The 26,623-nt window shown below is 46.7% G+C and overlaps 1 long non-coding RNA gene across 1 annotated transcript; it reads right to left on the bottom strand.

The window, feature by feature from the left end:
• Positions 1 to 254: 254 nt before the first annotated feature.
• On the bottom strand, positions 255 to 26,623 carry LOC128817233 (uncharacterized). The gene is made up of 3 exons (XR_008440132.1): positions 25,929 to 26,623; positions 2,128 to 2,386; positions 255 to 1,534 (listed from the first exon to the last, which is right to left on the bottom strand). It is a non-coding gene; the product is annotated as an uncharacterized LOC128817233 (long non-coding RNA).

Below are 26,623 nucleotides of genomic sequence, written 5' to 3'. Positions count from 1 at the left end.
CACCTGCTCCCAGACACCTCACACCCCCAGAGCAGCCCCACATCCCTTAGGGACCTTGTCAGGAGGCACTGGTGGCCAAGGGGTTAAAGGAGGTCCACAGCCAGGGCCCTGCAGCTGTGTGGCTCACGTATAGTCAATCCCTGTATGATGTTGTCAGTGAGGGTGAAATGAACTTGAAGTAGCTGAAAGCAAGATAGGTTAATTAAAAACCTTGATCAAAGCATCATAAACCACATAAAAGGTTCCATCTTTTAATTATTTTTGAATGGTCTCTCAGGCAGGATGGCCAACAAGAAGTCTCTGTTCCCAGGGCCTATGAGCTATGAAATTGTGTCATCATGTCAGATTCAGTTATCACTTGCTGTCCAAACGAGAGACAGGCACAGCCCGGGATCGTCCCCCTGTTCAGGATGAAAATGAGGAACTGATGACTCGTTACACTGGTGTGAGGTCAGGCCGGGAGCTGCACAGACCCTCCCAGCCCGGGGCAGAGCCTGGCCTTGCATCCTGTCGGTGTCAGCTCCAAATCCCACACTTCAGAATGAGGTTTCAGCACCTGCTGGATGTTTTCGTTCTCACAAGCACTTTCTGCTGTAGAGTGAAATCAAAGCAGTCAGCCCAGCAGCGTCCGAGCTCCGTGTTTGACTCAGAGCAGCTCGCTGTGCTCCCCAGCACGCTCGCTCCTTCAGCCGGGAGCTGTCACCGTGCCGGGGCTCCGTGACACCTCTGGCTTGGGTTAGGGCAGAGGGCCAGAGGGCACAGAAATGATTACCCAAGGAAGATTTCAGTGGGAATTTTAGGTTACAAATGATAATTCTGCACTCTGTGTAGGATAGCTGGGAGATGCAAATTCAAGTCCAACCCACCACAGCACAGGCACAGGTACCATGGGTGTCAGTGCAGGGATGTGCTGTGCTGAGAACAGCAAAGGTTTTTCCAAATGCCTCCTCCTGGCATGTGAAATGGGCCAGAGCAGCATGTACTTCCTCCCACCCTTGGCTTTTGTATCTTTCTGTGCTGTCAGAGGCCTGTATTTACCATACATTATACACTTAGAAAATGACAGGCCTGTAATGCTGACTGAAGGCAGTTATATGGTGGTGTGAATAAATAGCATTTCCAGTGCAATACTGGGATAGTCTGGGCTGTCTTGGGTGGGGTACTGCAATTGCAAAGACTTCTTTTCTTGTGTTGATTTTGGATTTCATGCAAACATTGTTTCTATCCTATTATTTAGCCCCTGGGATACGATTTTTTGAATACAATGATTTCGTGTATAAAGGCCCAGGTTAGAATCCAGCAGTGTTCCTTTCCTGTCCTATGGTTTTGCTGTGAGAGGGGAAAGAAGTGCTGGAGAAAAGAGCAACACACGCACACACAGCTAATGAGAGCGGGGTGTGAAAGCGTCCTGTCTTTCCTTCCCACCCAGCAGTGATGGACTCCAGAGCGAACTGCAGCACCGAGAGACGTGGGAGGTGTCACACACGGTTTGTTCATCATCCCATTTACTGCAGAAGCAGCCCATCGCCTCTCCCTGGAACAAAAGAGAAGGACAAGGGGACCTCGGGTAGAGGATTTGTGTGGTCTTGGTGACCCTGGGCTGGAGCAGTGGCCACTGTGCCTCTGGGGCCAGCCAGCAGGGCTGGGGAGGCCGGAGCATCTCAGCCCCCTCGGCGGCCCAGGACCTTCAGAGCTCCACGAGGGGCCGGGGGTTGCTCCTGGCACAGCTCCGAGCACACCCACCCCACCACTCACAGCTGAACTGCGTTTGGAGAACCCAGTCTGTGCTCTGCACGAGCAGGGGGGCTGTTCACAGCATCCTGCCATGAACTGGCTTCAAGTGGCCCCTTGAGCTCTCTCAATTAATTAGTTTGATGAGGAGCTGGGTTAGTTACCAAGTACATGAGCCTCAGAAGCCAAGTTACAGAGCAGCTGTGAACTGGTTTGTGCTCCTAGGTCAGCACAACCAGGGCTGCTCTGCATCTCCCACATGCTTCAACACAGTCTCATGCCCTTTTCCCTTTCTTTCCTATCAAATCCCATTTCCTGGGCTGCTCTCCCTCCTCCTCCAGTGCTGCAGAGGACAGCTTTTCGCACTTCCACTGTGGTTCTGCACAGCCCACTCACCTCTCAGTGTCAGTGTGATCTGTGTTACGGAGACATCAAAGCACAGCATCCTCTGGGAAAAGGAGAGATAAAGGGAGAAGAAAATGTTCCAGAAGCACCGACAGGCAGGAGTTGTGTTTAGCCCCTTTTGGAACAATAATCTCCCCGAAGGTGTGCTGAGCACTCCAGCAACGCGCAGCGGGAGCAGCCGGGGCTCTGTGCAGCATAATCTGATCATGCTCTCTTTGGATTAGAAACACAGCTTCATGCTTTTCACCTTCTAGGAAAGAGATTTATTATGAAAATCAGGTCCCTGCCTCAGAGCACACAAAAAACAGTTGGCTTCATAACCTTGGGGAAAAAAGATAAATAAAGAAATCCCATGAGACACGTGTGAGAACTGAGTAAGTATTAAAACATATGTTGGAACATATTGATCCCTGAAAGCCTCCTGCAGCAGACATGAATCTTTTTCATTTCCAGGCCCACTGGTAGTTTAATGAGGATGGTGTGTGCCACTCACCTGGATCAATCATTTATGCAGATTCCTGCCAAGCCCCCACCACAGGCCCTGTCTCAACCCAGCAAAGAAGACCGTGCCATGTTTCAGCTGAGTGATCTCAAGCCTCTGCAGGGAGCACAGCACAGCCCTGGCCAGCCATCCTATCTCAGGCTCCAAGGGCTGCCACCTTTGTCAGGTCAGAGGGACGTCCAAGGACCTATGATCTGTCCTGGATCAGCATCCCTCCTCCTAGTTCATGTCCACGGTAATGTCCCAGTGAACCTGGCTTGGTGTGAGCAGAGTGCCTCAAATGGACCCTTTTATTCCTGTTTCAGGTACACCAGATTTTTCCTTTTTTTTCCTCTCAAAGTGTATGTGTAATAAATATAGCACAGGCCTAGAAGGATGAAAAGATGAATCACAGCTATGAAAATATTTGACTATATTTTAAGCAGGACTCCCAGCACGTACAACCGTAGTCATCCACCACTGACGTGCTTCAGAGGCATCAAAAGACTGGTTTTTCCACCATTGAGTTACTGCTAATTATTCTTAAAATAAAGTGCTACCATGCAGCATTAACTCAGAAGAAACTGTAAGTTCCTTGCTATTTTCTACAGCTTGTTTTCACAATGAATTAATGGGAGTTAATTTAGCAGTTCACAACAAACAGGACCACTGCAAGAATACAAACTAGGTGTTGCTTCCTGAATTCTTCCTCCCTCTTGTTAGTGCTCCTCTTTGACTTTTATTAGATGTAGTACAAAAGGTCTTAGTCTGGCAGAGAGTAAATTTGCTGGAAAGGCAGAAATCAGGAAAAAATACTGCATGATTTTCTCCTCTTGTGGATATTAACAGTTTGGCACAGATGCATTGCTCTCACAGTGGAAAAAAATGGTAAAAAATGGGCTCTAATTCTTTGCAGTATGTTAATATTAGTATCTGTGAACAGTGTTGGTGTTGTCATGTCTGTGTAGCATGTCCTTTGTCCAAGACTGATCCAAGTTTTCTGGAGCAAGAACCATTTCAGCCCACAGGTGGCACTTTCACTGTCGATCACTTTGTCTAAAAATGCAAGAGATTTTAGTCCTCACTGAGATGGAAAACTAAAATAAGCCATTTGGAAAGCATTCTGCATCTTGGAGAGGCTTTCTATAATTTATTCAAACTCAACTTGAAATAGAGAAATGGTTTTACCCCCAGAAGCATCCAAAAATACATTGTGTCAGCAAGTGCATTGTGTAGGAAAATCACCAAATCTTCAAAAGCTGCAGGTCGAGGTCCCCTGTGCTAACAAAGTGCTCATTTACAGCTGCAGCTCCTGTGGATGCCTGTGCAAGCCAGCTGCTCAGCAAGTGTTGGGGTCCAGCTAGTGTGCAGCCAAGAGGCTCTTCAACAGTAATGTCCACACAGCCAGATAGGAATTTCGGGACCCCCCTTAGTCAGTCCAGAAGCTGTAGGGGTGCACAGAGGTTCCTTGGGCACTCCAGGAGAGTAGGATGCTCCTGCCTCCTGCCTCAGGCTTCTTTCTCTGTGGTGCCAGAGATGGGAGCTAATTTTTACTGCTGTGGGCATCCACTCCAGAAGGTCACAAGGGATGGGAGGAAATAGTCCCAAGCTGTGTCAGGGGAGGTTTAGGTTGGATACTGGGGAAAATTTCTCCATGGAAAGGGTGTCCAGCCCTGAACAGGTTGCCCAGGGCAGTGGTGGAGTCCCCATTCCTGAAAAGATTTGAAAGACATGCAGGTGTGGTACTTAGGGACAGGGTTTAGTGGTGCCTTGGCAGTGCTGGGGGAACTGTTGGACTTGGGGGTCTTAATTGTCTTTCCAACCTCATTAACTCTGTGATTCCATAAAGCTGTTGCTTGCTTTTTTCTTTGAAGGCGCTTCTATACTTCTGGGAGATCATGAGTAGAGCAAGCTGGGGTTTCATTTCCATCAGGAACATGGCAAATCAGTCCTGGAACTGCTGCCTGTGTGGTTTTAAAGATCTGTAGCAGCAGTTGTAGAGACTGGGGGTGGGGAGAATGGCACACAGAGAAAATTTCATTCAAGCAATTAAGGAATCACCACACTTTTATGATTAACTTCTTGTTCCCAGGTTGAATGCAGAAGCTGTTAGTGGGGGCATTGCTATTCCATACCTGACAAGAACAATGGGAATATTTGTTCTGCCTGGGAGGATTACACCTTCCATTAATCTAAGTTTTATTGAAAGTTTAAATAACAGACAAAATTTGATCAATTAGCAGTGTAATTCCAAGGAGATGTCACAGTGAAATTAAATCGCAAGCATTTTTAATGCAAAGAAACGTAGGAGCTCCCTCCAGTTTTCTTTCTTAGTACAGTGTTTAGATTTTAATTGAAAGTTTATTCTGCTTTGTGCATCTTCTAGTAAATTTTAATTTCAGACTGTAACGAGAACAGTTTTCTATTACAGTGTTTGTAGCATTTCACAGATAGATCAAAGATGCCTCATAAATGAAGAAAGCAAACAGGTTTGTGTAGGATCCACTAGCCATGGAAATCTCCAGGAGAAAAGAGATTGATGTGGGGAAAAGGAGAGGGAATTGGTGCTGTGGTGAGGAAGGATGCATGGTGGGAACCAGGGGGCTGTGATTATTGTACCCACTGCTCAGACCCTGAGGGCTCACTCGGGGCTCCTTCAGGTCCCACCAGTGCCAGACAGCCAGGGCTGTTCTCTTGCTCATCCCACCCCAGACAAAAGCTGCTCCCTGAGCCCACCTCGGCACTGCTACTCCTCTGCTTCCCATGGTCCCCTTCCTGCCATCCCGCCATCTCAGCTTTCATTTCCTTATATAATTTCTTTGTCCCCAGCGAAGTGTTATTGCCATCATTACTGCTCCACATCTTCCATTTTTCTTATCATAAATGTCATTCTCATACTGCAAATACCAGCAGTGCCGCAACCTTCCTGTGAATCTATCTCAGTGTTATCTTTGGAGACATACCTCATCTGAAAAGAAGTAATACTGAAAATAGCTGTATATTTTTGGGTGTATATTTTTGTCTGGAAGGATGTCAGGGATCAGCTTATCGGGCAGCTGAAGCAATACAAATCCCCCGTCTGCACAGGTCTAGTTTTGTTTACACACTAAGAGTTTCTGGTCAAACCTGGGCCTTGATACCCTTACACAAAGCTTCCCAAAAGTAACAAAGACTCCAAATTTAACAGAAGATACTGGTGAGGAAAGGTTTCTCAGCAATAGTGGAGAATAGAGAACAGTGGAGGCAGAGAACACGGCAGCAGGGACTGAGCTGCTGGGTGTGCAGCGCATGGGCTGTGATGGCAAATCACTCTGGTCTGTTCCCCTGTCAGTCACCATCAGATGAGCAAATACCAGGAGGAACTGGTGCTTGTGAAAATTAATAGACGTGGCTGCACATACCCAACATCTGATTATCTGTAACTGTACCTACCAGGCCAATCTGTTTGTGAATCCTGGGGCACCAGGCAGCTGGAGCCCTGGCTGGGGCACACCAGCTCTCTCACACCATGCCTGGGAGGTGAGGATTTGGGGTTTCTCAAGAAGTATTTTTTCTTAGTAAAAGCAGTGATTAACCTTGCTTCAGTCACGAGCAGCAGTATTTAAAACAACAACAAAAAAAAAGGCAGCTGAGAGCTGCCTGCAGCTTGGCTCAGGCAGCCGCTCCTCCATATGGCGTGTGAAATGCCAGTACATGAAATTAACTCTCATAAATAAGTAATAAGGGCTGATTTGCCCAGATCTGGATGGGCTGACTTCCTGTGGAACACAGCCCTTAACCGTGGCATCATTGTAACTGCAGGTGTTTGAGGCCACAGAGTTCCAACAAAACGTGTATTCTAGGGAGAGCTTGGAAGGAAAACAACACTTTAGGAAGGGGCCAGCATTCCAGCCTCATTCCAGGATGCTCAAGGAGCAGTGCCTGTTTGTGTTTTCAGAATTGAATGTTTCAGTTTTCTGACACTTTCCACAAGTCAGGCTCAAGTGAAATTATATTTTGTTCAAACAGAGCCTTTGAAGTAACCGAAATTTTCCCTCTTCCAGAGGACTCTTTGTATGGAGTTCTTTTTCCTCTCCAGAACGTGAGAAAATTGAAACAATGAAACGTCTCTGAAAAATCAGAAATATTTGTCCCACATCACAAATCTCATTTAATCTTTCACTGACAGGACAGGGGGTTCCAACTGAAAGCCCTATTCCTGCTAGAACAGAAATTCATTATGCAAGAAGGCGGCAAGATTTTAAGTAGAACTCTAGGACTTAGAGTTGCCCATCTCTGACAAAAAAAATAAAACACAAATAGTCAAATTCCCACAGACCCTGGTGACTTGAGATATCAGTTTTCCAGCTCATCTGCAAGAGGCCTTCCCAAGCTCCTGGTGTCCACTCACAGGGGGCATTGGTTCAGGGACTGACCCAACTGAAAGGGCCAAGCACCAGTGTCTGAACCCCCCTTTCCAGCAGCACCGTGAGTTCCTGGAGGCCTGATCCTGCAGAAACAATGGAATTTTTCTTCAGTCGCCATCAGTGAAATGGAAGCAGTGTCACTGGGAGCTGGGGATTGATGAATGGTCCCTGAAGTGCGACGGCACAATCTGTCAGAGCTGAGGTTAATGGGGGGAATGGAAATAGCCTGAGCCTGCACAGCTGACATCATCTGCTAAATTAGCTGGAAACAACTCACAGTGTACTGCTCCTCACTTCACTCTCATTGACCCCAGTACCCAGCTGCAGCATGGCCCTGCCTGGGATCCACACGGAGCCTTAGGCAGCTCTTGGGGGCCGATGCGCTGGGCTGGCATTGCCTGGCTCTGCTGTGGCTTGGGCATCACCCTGGAACACTGCCGTGGCACAGGTGACAGCGTGACCCGGCCCTCATTTCAGTGGGACACCAGGCTTGGCTTCAGTTTGTCCTCAGCCACTCTTAGGGCACAGAGAGGGATTCACAAAAAAGGGGGAAATTCCACACAGAATTCATTCCCATGTGTTGCAGAGAGTATCTCACAGGTGAGACTGTGCATCCCTGTCACTTCTCCAGGGTCTGGTTCCTGGTCAGAGCTGGTACCACTGTGGCCTTCAGAACCAAGCTCAGTCTCCTGCCAACTGGGAGTGCTTGAGAAATGTTCCAAAAGCGTTTGGTACTCCACTGCAAAGTACCACCTGTGCTGGAGACCAAATTAACCCACAGCTGAGAAAATGGAAAACCAGGAATTTAATTGGTTAATGGCTTCAAATCCTTTACTACTTAATTCCCAGTTATAGCATAAATACTGAAGAAAATCAAGATATTTAAGAGCATAAACAGTCCTAATTTCTGTTGATGTCTTGTTCTCACTCTACAGAAAGAAGGTACATTCAGAGGCTGGGTTTGGCTTGGGAGGCACCACTTTGCAATGAGAGGCTCCAGCTCTTCCCACGGGTCTGATCATTCACAGTTTTAATAAGTTTTTTTCCTGATCTGACGGTAAAATACAACACTGAAACTTCCAGGAGCAGTTTTCGTGGTTTGTGGTTGCAGCATGGCCTTTTCTGACCTTTGGACATATGCCATGAATGCTTTAATCCTGGCAAGGGCTTTATCTTAAACAGATTCAATGAAGGATCTGAGAAGTAGGTCAGGGGACATTAGAGGCTGTTTGATTCATTGTGAATTGTGTGCACAGCACGGCTTTCAAGCCTGAAATGTCATTACTTGGGTGCAATGAAGCTGCTGTTTTGTTTTAGAAAATAGTCAAATGGATGGTTAGTAGGAGAAAGGAGTGAGGAAGAACTGGGTCTCTGGGGACCAAACACCATTTCAAGCAGGAAACCACCACCACAAGCAGGTGCTTGTGCTTTGTGGTGGCAGCACCCCCACCTGTGCCAGCAGCAGGGACCAGCAGCACCCCAAAGGTGCAGGGTGAGCGATGGGATTACAGACATGGGAACAGGAGAGCTGCAGCTGTCTCCTCTGCTAACAAAACACTGCTTGGGGGACACTCCTGAGATCCTTTACAAAGTACTGATGATATTTTTTTTCCCCTTCACAGTGCTTTACCACCCTGTGTCTGTCCAGGGTGCAGAGTTTTCATTTCTTTTAATGGTTCTCAATGAGAAATAAAAATGCATTTCAAAGTTATCTTCAAGGCTTACTGTGGTTCAGATGGTTTCTTTAAATCCACAGTGCATATGCTATTTTTCAAAGCTTTACTGGTCCCCAAATGATTGCAATGGCATATTGACTGGCTTTACTGGGGCCTTGGGAGTTTAGAAGGGAAAAAAGTAACTTAGCAAGGGGAAACTCTTTAAATATAAATAAATGAAAGTTTTTAAAGTTCTTCTAATCTGTCTCTAGTTTTGGTATTTATAAACCAGACACTGTCATCCAGATTAACAGCACTTCCCTGTTCTGGGAATGTTGCAGCAGCCAGTTGACTGGAGCTCCTTCATGCCTTCAGAAAAAGAAACCCACCCATCTCACAGGGCTGGTGCACCCCTCAAGCTTCTGAAATTGCCACCAGGAGCGAGAGCTTGGCCTCACAGCACTTCCCTGCAATTGCTGGAGAGCCTAGGACCCTGAAATGTCAGTGTAACAGCACTAATACAAGATGGATATAGCTCCATACCCTGGATCTGCTTAACCTGATAAATAGTTTCAGTTAATGGACAGCAAAAGGAATGATGCTCAGTAAATTTGATTTTATGAGCCTTTCACTTATTTGCTGTGCCCATTAGGTCGGAAGTTAGGTAATGGTGAGTGTCCATTAGTGCATTAGCTCAGTGATGATGGAGCTGAGTTGGAAAAAAAAAAGAAAATGGTGGAAAACCCCCTGCAGCCAGGTGTATTTATTAAACCTGTGTTCGTTAGTGGTGGCTGTAATGGACACTGAGCTGGAGAAGGCATCGGAGTTTGGTTCAGGTGGGAAGTACAGCAACCCCTGAATCCCCTTCCTCCTCCCACAGCATTTAGTCCATGTTTGTCCTGGGAGCCTGAGACAGCCATAGGGGCTGTGGGGCAGGGATGGGGCTGCTCATGTGCTCCTGTCCCAGGAAAGTCCCTGTGCAGTGCTGGTGTGATGGGCGGCCTGGGGCTGCTCCTTCCAGTCACCAATACATGACCCAGCTTGTGACAACCACTGACAACCTGTTCTTTTACTCACTTCCTTTGAATTTTTTTTTCTCTGCCCAGGCAAATTAGTTTTTAAAATCTCTTTTCCCAATTTCTTCGTTACCCTGGTATTATTTACACAGCCCACAAAAAGCTGTTTACTCTTCTGGGTAATTCAATGAACATTCACTTGCTTTGAATTAATATGCAGCATTGTTCGAAGTGCTGGCAATTTAGTGGTAATTGGAACATCTCCTTACCCTGGAAAAAACATCCAGCCTCCTAAGTTAGTTTTCACAAGTGGCATTAATGCAGCAAGAGAGCCAAATTCCCTTGTTTATGTGCTAGCAAGGAAATATGGGGCTTGTTAGCAATTACAAGGTAAATTTTCTTCCCCTCACTTCCTGATGGTGCTTCCTCTGTAGCTGTGAGGGCTGTTCAGGGTGACTGGAGTCTATGTCCCAGCACTGCCAGGGCTGGGTGAGTCCCTGCTGTGGTGTTTAATAAGCAGTTTGCCCACGATGTGTTACAGATGCTGGAAGAGCGTTTGGTGGGTAAAAAGGGGTTTACAGCAGTGTGTGGAGGAGCAGGGCACAAAGAACCTTTTCAGCAGCAGTTTGATCTCACCTGGCTGCACATCAGAGGTATGTGCTTTAAGCTGTTTGTAAACCAGGTGAGCCCTGCAGAGAGCTCTGCCTACAGGGTTTGGTAGGAATGTCTGTAAGACTGGTGCCCGGTGGATTGCAGAGCCCTCGCTCAGCTGGGGATTGCATTCAATCCAATAACAATAATCCATCAGCAGGCGTGTTTCCATTTCAATCTCTTGGGTGCACTCTGACCACAGACAGGCCACAGCTGTGATAGAGACCTGTCTGTGAGGCTAATAGAACCTGATAGATAGAAAATGAAATCTGTTTGCTCTGCTGTCTGTTGGCTTCCCTGATTTGGTTCCGCTTACAAGGGCTGCTTACGATGCCAGCACTTCTCCAGGGGTTTCCCCAGCAATGGAAACAACTTTGTTAGGGACTGAAGACAGGGAAAGGGACAATAAGTTGCATTTGTTTGACACAGTTTTGATGTCCCAGTGGGAGCACTTTGAATCTCTGCAATCCAAAGTGAGGGTTCTGTGCCTTTCAGAGCCTTTTTCTTCCCTTAAACTTTTCACCCCATGTATAACTTCCTGCCCAGGCAGGACATGGGGCTCAGCCAGAAGGGAAGACATAATGTTCTGGGGTTAGTTAAACTCCCAGGTAGGGTTTGCTGCTGGATGTGGCTGTGAGAGCAGCTCCTCTGTGGGATGACAAGTCTCAGAGCAGCAGGGCCCTCCAACAGCCTCTCCGGCTCTCAAGACATTCTTTCTGTAATCACATTTACTGTAGAACTGGAAAACTTAATGATGAAAATATTTTTGTTGATTTTTATACTTTGCTTTTGACCTGTGAAAATGTGTTTACAAGAGGGTTTGCATTAACACCCTGAAAATAAACAAGTGTGAATATGGCACTGATCATGCTAGCACAAAAATTAATGTTGCATATGCAACATTAAATACTGCTAAAGAATTTAATTTAATTAGGGAATCAGTCCTTATGAAAGCCAGCAAGCTGAGAGCCCAGAGAGCTGAAATCTGGCCATGGCAAGAGCTGAGCACACAGGATCTCACTGGGAGCTGCTGCCTGGGGCACACCTGGCCTGGCTGGCAGGGGGACAGAGCAGGGTCCATGTGCTGCCAGCCCTGTCCTTCTCTGCATGAGCAGGGACTGGAGTTACAGAAACCATCTCTAGGGACCCAGTCTGGGACAATATTCAGCTTCATGAAGTCTCTGGGTGGAACTAGCTTCCAGTCACTAGAACCAACCTGGGGACAATATAAACTCACAATCTAGAGAAGAAATCCTTCCAGAACCAGTTAGAAGGTTCTTGAGCTAACAAGTGCACTCCAGACTCCTTGACACCTGCTCATAGAGGCAGCAGAGCTCAGGGGCTGCCAAAGAGGTCTTCTGCATCCCCTCCTGCTCTTCACAGCCCCTCTGCAAGCCCCCCAGGGGGTTCGTGGCCCCCAAGCCACCGTGACACCAGCTCTCCTGCACCTGTGGTACCTGCCACAGTCTTTGGGAGAGGGCATTGAGCGAAACATCCTATTCACAAAGAGCTTCCTAGTGGTGTCCTCAGGAGAACAGGGATCCAGACAGCATAGTGTGTGTTGTTGGTAATGTAAAAGGACACTGTTATTTGTATTGCATCACTGAACTCCATTATGTCTTTTATTCACCTTGTTTCCAGGACAAATGCAGTTCCCTGTGAAGCCATCACCAATGGGCACCCACTGGCAGGTCACCAGTGCAGGTTTTGTGCCACGAAGGAAACAGGCTGCTCTGAATCCCACCAGTACATGGCTTACAGTGCCACTGACTCAGCATGAACCAACTCCTCAGCTCCCACAGCAGCCCTGGCTCCTCACTGCCACCCTGGGCACTGCCAGCAAAGCCACCTGAGCTGGCAAGGACAGGAATGCCCAGGGACATTGGGGCATTGGCAGGACCTTATCCTCATGCCAAGGTCTTTTTCCTCTGCCAGTTTTCCTGGAGCTTTCTCTGCACCTTTGCCTGCTTGTTGCTAGAGCTTGTCACAAGCATGGAGGGTCTCTGTTGGTCACTTGGTCCCTGTTTCCTCCCAGAGCAGGCCCAGGCTGTGGGGCCATCACTGGTGGCAGGGCTGGGACCACCTCACACACATTCCTTGCAGGTCTTAGGTCCCTTGGCAGAGCTCTGCAAGCAGCTGCTTCCCTCTCTCTCTGCATTAAGATTAATGTTTGAACAGCAGTTGTCCCATCCATCTCTCTGGGAGGCTTCCTCCAAACAAATAGCAGGAGGAGGTGGCATCTATTTGGGAATGACAGGGCTTCAATCTATCTATTCCACAGGTAACCACTCTCTCCTGAAATGTCAGATTGACTCTTCATCTTCCACGGGCTGGGTGCGAGCGCATCGTGGCGGGTACGGGCCCGCCTCCCTTCATTTGCAAGGAAAAAGAGTCACTGAGATTGATTGCACAATTGAATATGCAGCATGGTAAACAGTTATTTGGAAATTATTGTTTGTGTTTAATTATGACATACAGAAGTTTAACAGTCATAAATTTTTCATTGGAATTGGAATGCAAATGTAAGCTTTAACATGCATCAACGAAAGACACAAATCAGCATTTCCCACAGCACATCACAGCTCTGGGGCCAGCAGCCTCACTCATGGGCATCCCCCTCCTCAGCATCATGGGCCAGAGCTGTCAGTGAGCTGAGAGTGGCTTAGAAATCAGAAATTACTTGTTTCTGCTTGAAATTACTTGTTTCTTCTTGTTTCTGCATAAAGTCCTTCAGGCAGAGCAGTGCTGTAACAGGCAGTCAGGGCTTCACTCCCCCTTACACTTTTGGGGGGCAGCCATGGTGGGGAAGGACCTTTTTTCATCCTGGCAAAATAGGAAAACTTTCTGGTTTCACAAAAGTGCCTTGTCAGCACTTTTGCTGCTGACAACAATTCTTTCCAAGAATTATCAGATTAATTTCCCCCATCTTTTCTCTCTTTTTATTCCTTTCTTATCTCTTTCTTCTCCTTCCCCCAGCACATGCATGGGGACACATGCTGTAGCTCTTGTCAATTGAAGAAAATGAAAAATAGATATGTAGAGGGAAAAATGTTTAACAGCAAGAAAAGATGTGCTAGAAAAGAGGGTGGTAATAAAGGAATCTAATTAAAATGGAAAATTTCTGTGGGAAAAGGAAGCAATGTTGGGGGAGGCAGAGGTAGAACATTGTTTCTATCCAGCCTGCTCATTTGGGGGAAGATGCAGCATATCCCAGCTGATTAAAAACTGATATGATAATGACAGTTGAGTATTTTTGTGTCTTTGTATTTCTGAAGCAAATCTCTCGTGGGACAAAACATATCACTCAGTGAGTTGCATAACGTTTAATTCTGTATTAGGCAAAGATCAAACGGTGTCTGTGTTGTACAATTCACATGTGAGCAGAAAGGTGAGCACACGGTTTCTGAGCACCCACTTGTGCCACCAGAGACAACAGTTTTGGGGAGGATTGTAGGGAGAGACAGGAGTCCAGAGGGTCTTGTGGCTGTTTCAGGGGTTAGCAAATGGGGTATGGAGATCTCAAAACAGATGTGCAGAAAGGGCTGACCTGTAGGTGAAGGATGTGTTTGAGCAGTGCTGACCTCGTCATTAAAGCTTGAGATGAAATATCTCCCCAGACGAGTTCTGTTTATGATGTTCTCAAGCTATTTTAACAAGGATATTGTAGCCAGTGGAGCTGTGATTACTGCACAATGGCAGAGGTGTCCTTGGTGCCCCTGCAGAGTGGCCACCCTCAGCAGGGGGAGAGCAAGGGGTCACAGCACTGGGGACATGTCCTGCAGCCAGTTTATGGTTCTGATGCTGAGCTGTGGGCAATAAGGGACTCACTTCTCCACACAGAGTGGCCCAGACACATCACATTGGGGCAGGGGGGTGCTGAGAAGGTGGATAAATGGCACTGGGCTGTTTGTATTTCTGCATACTGTGACTCTGTGTAGCTGTCACAATGACCCACAGCTAATCTCACTGATTTGGGCATTTCTTTGTTCCTGGACTGATAAGGGTAACAGGGGGATCTGTGGCCATTAGGACACAATGAATCAGTTCTGGGAAAACAAATTCTCCAAAGAGGAAACTGTCTGTGGGAAGCAGCAATGTGGAATGTGGGGTGGGAGTGCTAAACCAGAGATGTGGCAGTGGGAATGGCTTTCCTGGGCTTTGTCTTAAGATTATTCCTTGCTGTCACTTCTTGGTCCTCTTCCCATGTTCTGGTTTGAAGGACACCTTGGAAATGAGGGATGAGCCATAATGAGAAAATAAATGCAAATTAATCAAAGATGACACTATAAATAATGTGAAACATAATTTCTTTGGCATAGTGCTCCAGCGTAGGGGGTCTGTGCGTGTGTGTACACAGGCACACATACACGAGCCGTCACCTCATCGTTACAGTGCTTACGAGAGACTTTACAAAAATGAACACTGATAGCTCCCACACAGAGGTGTGGGTGACCTTCACTTGGGTGAAGGAGCTGGATTCAGAAGCCATTGGTTTGCTTGCTGTCTGTCAATTTTCCTTTGTGGTTTCAGGTACAATCATGAGTGGCAGCAGCAGTGGCAGTGACAATTCCCCACTGAGCAGCAGAGCCTGAGGACCAGGAGGGTAATGGTGAGATACACCTGGGTTTGGGCTGGGGGAAAAGGGGAGAAGGGGGGAAAGGAGGACTAATGTGGTACTCAGGCTATACAGCTGCAGTGGAAGGGAAATGCTGTTAAAGAATTGGGTGTGGTTCTAAAAACCCAGACTGGGGGTATTTCCTCTTGGAATGCAATTACATTCCTGTAAAACCTTTCACTGGCATGATGCTGGCTGTGGAGGTGAGCATCAGAGACTTTCTGCCCATGACTTTGAAGAATTTAATCAGCTTGAGAGTGAGCAGTGATGCACAAATTACCAAGAGAGCATGTGTGTCCTTTCATGAGCGTTTGTGCTAGATCTGTGTCCTGAGAGGAAAGCAATGTTTGGGTCACAGGACAGAGCAGTGGGAACCTTAAATCCCACAGGGAATAAAAATGAAACAAGCAGTGATATTGAGAACTTCCCCAGTCAGAGATGGTGTATCACATTGTTCTCTGTTATAAACACCACCGTGAGCTCTTGCAGGTCCAGTAAAGAGAAAAGTAAAATGAAAACATTGTAATGGGTTAGAAAATGCTGAACGAGACAGTTCCATTTAGCGTGAGTCTGCGACATGTCAGAACTGGCAAAATGTTTCACTGTGCAAGTTATTAAAAATGAAGAAATTATGTACAGTGTGAGGTGTGATGGTGATGGATTGTGTGCTCAGAGCTCCGTCAGGTCAGCCCGAGCCAGGGCATTAACCACGTGGTGACACAGCAGGAGTCGCAGCGATCGCTACCACGCTCAAAACTGTTTTCACTACTCTGCTAAAATAAATACCTCAGTTCTGCCAAAACATATTAAAGGTAAATGAGTCACCACTAAAGCAAACGGAAAGAAAATTCCCTTGAAGGAAGTGAACACAAACGTCACTAAAAGCAGTAGATTAAAGATTGAAATATAAACTGCAGATGACAGACAAACTTTTTCTTAGTGACTTTCCAGAGGAAAAGCATTTATCGTGTGTTTTTCACTGTGCACTCTGCCTTCCCCTTGCAGCACCTCACACTGCCCTCACAGCCTGAACCCTGAGAGCTCTGAGCCTTTATTTGCCAGAACTCCATCCCCATGTCCTGCTGGGCGTGATTATACCCATATAAAATGTGTGTATGTTTCTAGAACAGTTGTACACTGTTTTTTTTGGCTACGTATGTGCACATTGCACACAGTGGGCAGTTAACAGGCTGCCTCTCTGCAGTCAGAGAGGGGCAGGGTGTGCACACACGGAGCCTCTGCTCCCGGGCTCGGGGCAGTGGTGGCACTGTCACCAAACGCGCGCATCCCGGCCGCGGGCTCCGGCTCTGTGCTGTCCTGCCAGAGGAGCTCCGGGTGCCGAGTCTCTCCTTTCCGGGTAAATATCAGGGTAAAAAGACATGACATTTTCTGGGCCGTTCTTCTGTATTAATAAGATTCCAACTACAGGGTGACCTTTTCACAAAGGATTTGTAAATGCCAAAAGCTGCATAAAAATCTCTCTTTCTCAGGCAAACAGAGGCATCATAACTTTGCATTTATTTCTTAAATGGTGTTTTCCTGTCTTTCCCCCTTTGATCATCTCTTTCCCCTGAATGGATGTAGTGACAGCTGTACCTCCAAGAACACAATAACAGCTTTGAAAGGGAATGAGAGAAAATCAGTGATTGAATCCTTGCCTGCTCAGGGGATCATTCTGCTCAAGGGGCTGAATGAATGAAAACAAACAGGACAGGCATGATGCCCCAGCAGGGAGGGATCAGCCTCTGCAGGAGAGGGACCACAGAGTTTGGGCTTGGACATGGGGGAATGCTGGGTGCCACTCCAGTTTGTGTAAGGAGGGCTTACACTATTTCTTACCACTGAACCACATTCCCCCACAGAGAACAGGAAAACCAGCACCAACCAACCACCCAAGGCTTTTATGTTACATTGCATTTAGGGTATTTGATTTATCAAATAAATGCTGCCTTTGCAGCAGGATTTACACTCTCTTTGGGTGTATTTCCAACCATAGGAAAAGGCCATAGGAAAATAATAACAGCCAAACAAAACCCCAACAGAACAAAAGGCTTACAACTTTACCAATGGAAATCTGAGGCTTCATCCAAGAGCAGGGCACTGGTATAAACCACCACCACCACCCTGCACTGTGTCGAAGGCCCCCAGGGCATGGACCTTGCCTGACCTCTTTGGTCAGGCTTTGAGTGAGCTTAGAGTCACCCTGAAAATCACTACATTGCCTTAATTAATACATTGTGCAAGGAAACTCTTGTACCTTTTTGTTTCATGTCCATGGTTACCTTTTTCCTTTGTCCTCTTTCTGCATTTCTCATGTCTTTTCATCACCAGCTAAAATAATTTAATTCCTTCTTCCTTTTGCAAGAGTCCAGAGCCTGCACTTGTCACTGGCAAGTGTTCAGCTTTTCCTGAACTGCAGCTTAAAAAGATAAAATTGAGGCTGGATCTGAGTCAAATGCAAGTTTCATACTTTAATGTTTTATCACCTCAAAATATCATCCTGCTTTTAATTTCCTGAGTGATTCTTGTGCCCAGCTCAGCAAATGCTAATACACTCCCCCTGATTCCCACGCCGGTTCCTCCCAGGTATTCTCCTTTTCCCTCCCATTTCCATGAGAATTGTATAATCAAAAGGAGCAACAAACTATAGGTGGGTTCCTAAAGTGTCACCTCAAATACTGAGGGTTGATATGAGAGCAGGAAATATGTCCACAACTGAATAGGAATATATGCCAGGTAGACATGAAAACAGCAAAAACTTATCCCTGCTGTGCTGGTGAATTACCTGGAAGTCTGCATGTCAGTTGCCTTAACTCTAGACCAGGTTCTTCAGTCAAGCCAGGACAAACCTACCCCTGATGACTCCTTCTGTGGTGTTACCCTTAGAGCTTTTGCATCACAATCCAGGTTTCCCTTCAGCAGCACACAGCATTACTTCTTGTTCTGCTGCACTGACTAATGAGAGTAACTGGTCTCTGTCCTCTTCATAATGTCCCTCTAAGTATTTGTAAAGAGTTATCATGGCTCCCTCCAGTCCTCTTTTCTCCTCACATAAAGATTCTCAATTCATTTTAATTTGTCCTCCCTGACCCTCCCTCCCACTCCCACTTTATATATCAAATAATGGAACCCAATTACCTTACAGACATACCACATTTGGAGGAGAGAATGAAGGAGGGGACACAGAGTGCACTGGAAAGACAGTTGTGAGTTCTGCAGTGACCAGCAGCTTCCACTGTGTGTGAGCCACTGCTCAGGCTCAGCAGCTCTGTTTGGGGTAGGAGCTCTGCAGCAGTTCCAGTCATCCTCAGGCCCCACCACAGCAGCAGCTGAAGCCTCACTGGGCACTGCTGGGCACTGCTGTGCCACGCCAGGACATGCAGCACTAGGGGATGCAGAAACATAAGCAGAGGCCCAGAATCCCCTCCTGCACTCTGTGACATGAAGACGAGGGTTCATTTGGATTAGCAAAATGGAAATGTCAAGCTTCATTTATATTCTGGCACCCAGTATTAATTACCTTTCCCTTTTTTTAGTAACCATTCTTGTGTTCTGTTTCCTCACTTAAAACTGATAATAAGCTGTCCATCTATGTAACCACTTTGCTGACACAAATCATGATGGATATGGAAAGAAATAAAATGAAAATCTAATGAGACATTGCTCAGAATGAGACAAAAAATTGAACCACGTTCTTTAATCATCAATGTGCAAAGCCAACCAGAATGAATTTGTTTCAAGGAGGCTTCATTTCTATTTAAATGTAAAATACACTGAAATGTTTCAAGAACCACAGAAAACTATGGATTTTGGATAAAAGGCTAAGTATTAGCCTTGTAATCCCAACCAAAAAAAGCCCCATACCAACCAACAAACAAATTCAATGCCCTGGTGCTGCAAAGAGGCCAATAGCTTCTCCTGCTTAGACTTCCCAGAGGGTAAAGCAGAACTCCTTAGACATAAGGTCACTGAAAACTTTAATCACTCATTTACTCTGCAGGACAAAGATTCATCAAATTGCCAGCATCATCATAAATACTGGTAGAAAAAGCCTAATTCTGACCTGATGCTGTTATAAATAAGAATATCATTGCATAAAGTTAATAAGAGGTCATGAGCGTTTTAAAAGGTTCAGTTCTTTAACCTTCTTCCTCCTTCCTTCCCCCTCCCTATCATATTTTATATCATATTTTCCTGCATTTCTGTTTGAAGCTGCATTTCTAACCACATCCAGTGCAGAGTAAGACACACGACCTGGCTATAGCACCCACTTCACTGTCGTGGTCCAAGTATTTCAGAGAATATTCCAAACGCTGTGATCCTGAAGGAAGCCCTGTATCAGGAAGAGTTAGTAAATTTAGAGCAATAAAGCCAATCTTTGAGAACAAAGGGAGTCTTTGTTTACCTTCTAAACAGAGGTTTCAGAACATACTCAGACCTCATCCCTCTTCTTGGCACATATAAAAGAAGAAAATATTAAAAACTCATTAAGAAAATGAAACCAGACTCCCAGTCCTGTGTGCTTAGAAAACAAGGCTTTAATAAGCATCAGATGTTGTGGAAACCCACAGTGAGATTTGTCTAAGTGGTGTGAAGAGGGTGAGACTGGATATCTGTTCCTTATGCTTGGTGCAATGGGAAGGGGTGCCCCTGCAGTCCCCGGGGAATGTGTAATTAAATGGTGAAATGTGTGATGGCCAGAAGGATAAATGGATTCAAAAAGAGATTCAATTAATTCAGAGCAGAAACCTATCTGTGGCTATTAAGCCCCTTGTTCCCAACACAACTGGTGGCTCAGGAGGTCTGTAATCTGCTAATTATTAGAAACTGAGAGCCTGATTTGTAGGCACAGATCTGTCCAGTTTCTGCTGGAGACAGGGTACTGGCTGGGTGATTTTAGATGCTCCAATGTAACAGGTCTTTAGTTTGGGTCATGTAAAATCACCTTACCAGAGCCTCTGTGGTGCCCTCCTCGTCCCTGCTCCCGCAGGCTCCGAGCCTGGTCACTGTGCCAGCTCAGCCCTGTCCCTGCAGGATCCTGTCACACACCCAGCAGAGCTCCAGAAGATCCCAGCCTTGTTTTGTGTTTCCATTTCATGTTCATCTGTCCTTTAGGTTTTTGAGGGGTATTTTCCCGCTTGTGTTTCTTCAATTATTTGGATGATATTTTATCACTGCATTAAAGCAATTGCACTGGCACAATATGAACATTAACATTTGCAGTGAGTTGAGAAAAAACACCATCTTTAAGCCTCTACAGCAAAAAATGCTCCTCAGCAACAAATGAAGGTGCCACTGTACAAGCTTCCCTGCAGCAGAAATCCCCAGGACTTTGAACTTGAACACCTCCACCACCAATACCACTAACAAACGGCAAAGTCAAACACTTTTTTCTCAGACACCCAGTCCTTGTGATTTCAGATGTGATTTTGTTTCCTGATTCTACCTGCATGAGCAGTTTGAATGGTTTTATAATTTGCCTGTGCTTCCATTTTATCACATCTGCCTCCCATCTGTTATTTTTATGGTTTGCATTCCCATTCTCCTCTCCTAATGCCAGCAGCTTGACTGTAAAGCTGATGGCACATCCTAGAAACTTGTCAGCTCTCTCAAAAAAACATGTCTTGTGCAGGATGGCATAAGAACCACGTGGAGAAGAACGGGTAGGTCTGTTATTAATGATTTCTTTAGCAAGAGCCCACACAACCACTGTACTTGGTGCAGGTGCATGTTCTCATTGCACCTTGCAAAAGTCCCACTGAATGAACAGAAATCAAATGTAAACAAAAACTTAGTGATTCAGGGGTGTTTATCTGTTATATCCCACTGCACTGGGAACAAAACAGGAACAGAGTGAGCACTCCAGGGCTCCAAGCTCTTCCCCAAGGCTTATCCCAAAAGATAAAAAAAAAGAGAGAGCTGGTCCCCAGGGATATTCCATGAGCTGCTCAGGGCTGTAGAAGGGAGGGGAAATGACAAAGCAGCCTCTGGACCCCCAGGCTGAGCAGTTCCCTGTTACACTCAAAAGATAAATAAGCAATTTGGTCACTGTATCATGACAGCCATCCTGATCCTGAGCATTGCAGTGCGGCACCGGGCAGGGATCCTTCACAAAACATCTTTGAATCAATGTTATTCACTGCAGCTCTCACAACATGACCCTGGGTTGTGCTGGGCAGGTGGCTCTGGTCCGCAGAGCCCACAGAGAAATGTGAAACGGGCTGCAGGACTTGTGCACTGATGCCAGCTTGGCATCAGGTGGAAGAATCCATAACGTGCAAAATAAATGCAGAATTTCCCCAGTGCTCAGCCTCCCATAAACAACAGATGAGTCCCGCATGTGTCGCAGGTTTGGGCCAGTTAAAATTTCCACTTATTTGTGGCAACAGAGACTTTTTCTCATTCTTTTATAATTTTTCAAGCACGTGTATAATTGGCTCTGGCCTGCTACCAAGAGGTTTATTAGAGCAGCGAGGGATGAAACTAATGATTGTTAAGAAGATCTAATTCCAAGAATACTGAGTTGTTGATTACACATTTATGGCTGCTAACCAGCAGCTCTTGAATAAGGGCCTGTGGATTTGTTTACCTTGCCAAGGCACTAAGATGTAGCCAGTCACTAAAATTCAGAGGTTGAGGCAGAAATCAATACAGAGCTCCTGAACATCCTCCTGTGCAGCTGGAAAAGACTAATTGCTGATGAACCTATGAGTCCAATAAAAATGTGCATAATTTAAATTGTATTAAAACCATAAGCTGCTAAAACATCAATATTTAAACACCATCCCACCATCCCCTGCAGTGTCACCAGGGATCTTACAGGAAGAACAGATATTGCTGAACATTAAAGCGACAAAGGCAAAAGAATTGCCTGAAATATTTCTTTCACCAAATTTCTGACATGAACTTGAATAAAAGTGTCTCACGGAAAGACACTTCCTCTTGGTGCTAAGAACAGCTGCCAATGGGTTCCTCGTCCCCGAGCAGGTGAAGTGGAAGCCAGAGGAATGCATGGAGTTGACTCCAAGTGGGAGCAGCTCCACAGGGAGTGTGTGCCACGGACATGCTCGGTCACCAGGCGTTCTTCGGGCCCCTCTGTGCAGCCCTGGCTGTCGTTAGATGGGGCTGTCCCAAGGCAGGTCTCCAGTCACCCAGCCATGAGCCTGGGCAGAGCTTTCTGGTCTCAATATGGTCAGGGAAGCCAGGCTAAACTGTTTGCTGGGATGTACCCTTTCCATGGGATTTTTACTACTTCAACTGCTTCAAGCAACCAAATCAACATGAGCACAACTGGGACTGAGTCACGAGTGACTCAGAAGCTCCCAGGACCTGCCAGCTCAGCGTGTGCATCCAGCTCCAACACTGGTTGAGAGAACCGAGGGTGGCTCCAGCTAATGAATTTTCAATTGCCAATCCTAAATCATTTATCACATGCTGCCAAGCATCGCCTCACGCCGAGTGCTTCCAACACCAAGATGATGCAAAAGAAGTGCATGATCACACCAGGAGCCAGGTGTTGCTGCTGAGAAGCGTTTAGGGACAGTTTGGGCAGCACTCCCATTCATGATTTTGGGTGAGGGAGACATGCTTGCTTCTGAGGAGGTTTGTTTGCAAAGACAGAGGTCCGTGGGTGGCAGAGGACTGAAATACTCTGCTTAAAACTGCCAGCTCCAAAAAACCAGCCATGGACATTACCCACTCAACAGCTTCCACAACACCGTGCCAGATCTTCCCTGCCCTCCCCTGAGACCCTCCACAGCAAGGAAGAGCTGCTGGAGCTGTGGCTGTAGGAGGAGGTTCACTGAGGGCTGACCCTTCAACAGCAAGGTCCATTCCCCAGTCTGTTGACCCTCCTGGCCACAGCACCCACACACAAAAATCTGCACTGTGCTGGGTAATTTGCACATTAACTAGCTGACTTCTAAGGAGACCCTTGCACTACTCAATCCAGAGCTCACCTGCTGAGAATAATACATTTATCACCAAGATTCTACCTGTCTGTGCTCTACAAGGTGTGCACGTGGCAAACCTCCATCATTTACTCAGACACTCTGGGATACATAGCATGAAATTTAACAAGGTGTGTCCTATACAGGGCTGTAACATTGCAGCTGTGTGCACTAATTAGATAACACTCATTATTGTTCGTTCAATTTGCATTTGCAGAGGCGGTGCCAGCGCTGGCTGCTGGCCCTGATTGATTGCTCCCACTTTGCATTCATTAGGAAGGTGGCCTCAGCACAGTGGTTTTACAGCGTGTTTGCTACCACTTAACTGGATATGCCAGTCAAATGCCTTGAACTGTGTCTCTTGATTAACAGTATTTTGCAAATGCAGCGCAGGCTGTTTGAGCAACCTGACAGGCAGTGGTGGGGCTGGGCGAGCACTGCTCCCACTCCCTGCAGAGCCCTCACCTTCCTGCAGGCCAGGTGCAGAAAAACCACTGTGACACGGGCTGGGGACAGCTCACCAACACATCGGGGTCATCAGTGACCACGTCCACTGCTCATCTCCTCCACTCAGATGTGACTGACAGAAGTAAATGGGCTTGTCAGAGGGTTTGACCTTGTCAGGCAATACCAAGCCCATCAAACTGGGGCACATACAGGTCTCAGTGACCTCTGAGATTTTTCCTTCATGTCCCCTCACAGCTGCAGAGCAGGGTTTTCTCTGGTCCATCTAATCTCCCCCTCCACTCCAGGCATCACCTCGAGGGATCAGTGGAGCCAGGGACTCATCTCTAGCAGCAAACAACAGCCTGGAAGCGCCCATTGCCCCAGCCCAGGGACCTCAAGACCCTCTGGTCCCAGGGCCCCCACCCTCCTGTCCTCCCCAGCTCAGCCCTTTGCCACCAGTCACTCAGACTGCCAAAAGGAGGGTGCTGGGCTTGCAGGGAACCTCCTCTCAGCACATCCCATGACATGGGACAGCTGCTTCCCTGCCAGAGCAAGGGCACTACGTGGCAAGGCGATGCCGTTCAGTGCTGGGCTGGTTTCGGGGGATTTTTCCTCACGCTCAGCGTTGCTGGGCTGCTGACACACGGCAGCTCCACAGCCAGCGTGTTTGGCAGATGAACTGTCGCTCCAGCTCATTCCAGGGTGAAACACTGTCACTTTTCCCTTTTGCATATGCAGCACGCACTGGGGAGTTCAGGTCTGTTCACAGCAGATTTATTCATCAGTAATCGCTTCATTTCTGCAAAGGAAATATGTTCCACTGCTCCTGCAGCTGACAGGCTCTGGCATCAGTTGGAGGCTGAGGCTCCAAAAGGAGGCAGAATATGTTTATGGGATGAACCACAGCTGTTTGCAATATTCCCCTGCCCTAGCAATTATTTTAATAGAAAGAATTCCTGGAGGGTTATTTGGCTTCACACGGTGCACGTCGTGTTCACAGTCACTAGTTCAGGTATCAGGCGAGGGAACCTCTGAAGACAGTTCTACTCCTTTAAAGCATTTTTTTAAAAAAGGCAGCAGGTTGAATGCTGCAGCCTGCTCACACACCAGAAAATACTTGCTCCCATGGGTAGCACAAGAAATGATAGGAAAAAAACGGTACATTTACATGATCTGCATTATCATAAAGTTGTTTATCAGCATCGCTGAGCTGCCCAGCACTCCCAGGGTGTGAGAAGAGATGCTGCCCAGTGCAGCCAGTGCTGTCTAACTTAGAGACACAGAAAAGGTGAGCAAGACACATTCCTGCAGAAAACATGAATCACCTGGCTTCACACATTTTTCTCTGAGGGAGAAGAGCTAGGACCTCCCCAGCTTGTTCATGGTGCAATGGTTTCCGTGGGTGCCTTTTCTGCCCCTGTGGAGCAGTTCCTGGAGGAAGAATCTCTGGCCATGCTGGCTGCAGGAGTGCAGAAGGGAGTACTTGTTCCAGTGCTGTATTTCCACAATAAACTGGAGGCCATTTAAAATTCAGCAGCATCATGTGAACGTGTTGCTGCTTTGCCTCAGAAATAATCAGTCAAGACAGTCCTCAGACACTGCTGCTCATTAAATAAAACACCCGGAGTCCTCCCTGAAGGGGAAGGTTCCTCAGGGACTGGCAATATTTTAGCCTGCTTGCCATCTGAGGGCTTTAAAATACTTCAGAAGCATTAATTAAGTCTCAGGACATGTAAGATGGAAGATTAGCATTTTCTCAGCAGTGAGCAGCACTGGGGCTGCAGGCTGGGGATGCTCCAGGGCTGGGGAAGTTTGGATGCGGTGTTGTGAATCCCAGAGCGTTGCTGGTGCCAGCACAAGGGAGAGGAGAGTTCCCAAGCTGCAGCTCCTGCCCTGACCCACCTGTGGGACCAGGCTGGTGGCCTTGCAGAGGAAGGTGAGTTCCCAGGTGGGGCTGCTCTGCTCCCACAGCTCCTGGGCCAGTGCTGGTCCAGACCCATGCCAGCTCGGGGTGGCTGCTCTGCTGCTCAGCCACGGCTGCCAGCCTGGCATTCCCAAGCCTGCACTGTTTTGATTAGCACTGGCAAACATCTGCGTCCTTCACTGAGAGCATCTCACACAGACATTGGGATTTGGTTCAGGTGGCTTAATGAGAAAATGAGTAAATCCCTTCCTGGATTTTTATGTTCGAACCAGCTGTCCAAAACATGAGATACCTGGATTCCTTATAGCTTTAGGACATTTTCTCTCTGAAAATACCCATTTTTTCAGTGCACAGGAGAGCTCTAGCTGTTCATCCCACCAACAGGACTTTAGTCACACACTTATGAATGTATAAATGGAAGTTAAATGCTTTAATACTTCTGTGGAAATAGATATAAGAGAGGAAAGCACAAGTAAATAAAATCTGCCAAGCGATGCTTCACAAAGTTGTCCAGAAAAAAAAAAAAAAAAAAAAAAAAAAAAAAACACAAAAAAAACCTAAACAAATATCCTGTAACTCAAAGGGCAAACAGGTAAGGGTTTGTGTCACCGAACAGTGCTGTTCACATACTGAAATGCCATTTCTTACCTGGAGATTTAGATGAGAAGAGAAGCTCAGTGATTTTTATCAGTGCCTTTAGTTTCTCTGCAGAGAATATGAGCACACTGCTACTGACAGAACATCAATAATGGGGGAGGTAAACACTCCCAAAGTGTTAATTCTCTCAGCATTGTGAGATCCAACATATGCATCATCACTGTACGTCAGTGAGGGATAATGTGAGCAGGCACCACAGTCTAAAATACAACAGTGCAATCTGCTTCTGAAGGAGATTTCCATGTGGGAACAGACAATGTTTCAGCAGTTTCCCATAACAACACCACGGCCCAGCACAGCTCCTGGCTGCTGGAATCTGCCTTTGTCACAAACAGCTCTGCAATAAATGCACATGGTGTGGATGAGCACAGCCCTATGGGTTGAGCACTCATAGCCATGGGAAGAGAAAAGACCAGGGAAAATGGGAAAATCAATGCCATTGAACTGTCACAAACCATGCAGACTCACCCTGAGCAGCACTGGAGGCAGCTCTCCCTGACTTCCCAGGGCAGGCTTGCTTTTTTGACCTGCACTCTGGATGCCCCAGTCATTTAGGCCTTAAGAATACTTAATTTCCCACTTAATTGCTTCAGTGCCAAGTAGCTTTCCCTTATTGCACTTCCTTCACCCCAGAAGGAGGTTAAAGAAGGTAACATGATCTCCTGGACCATCCTCTGGACACAGAA

The sequence above is a fragment of the Vidua macroura genome, chromosome 20, assembly GCF_024509145.1.
Source record: "Vidua macroura isolate BioBank_ID:100142 chromosome 20, ASM2450914v1, whole genome shotgun sequence".
NCBI lineage: Eukaryota > Metazoa > Chordata > Aves > Passeriformes > Viduidae > Vidua > Vidua macroura.
This window is presented reverse-complemented; position numbering and strand designations above follow the sequence as displayed.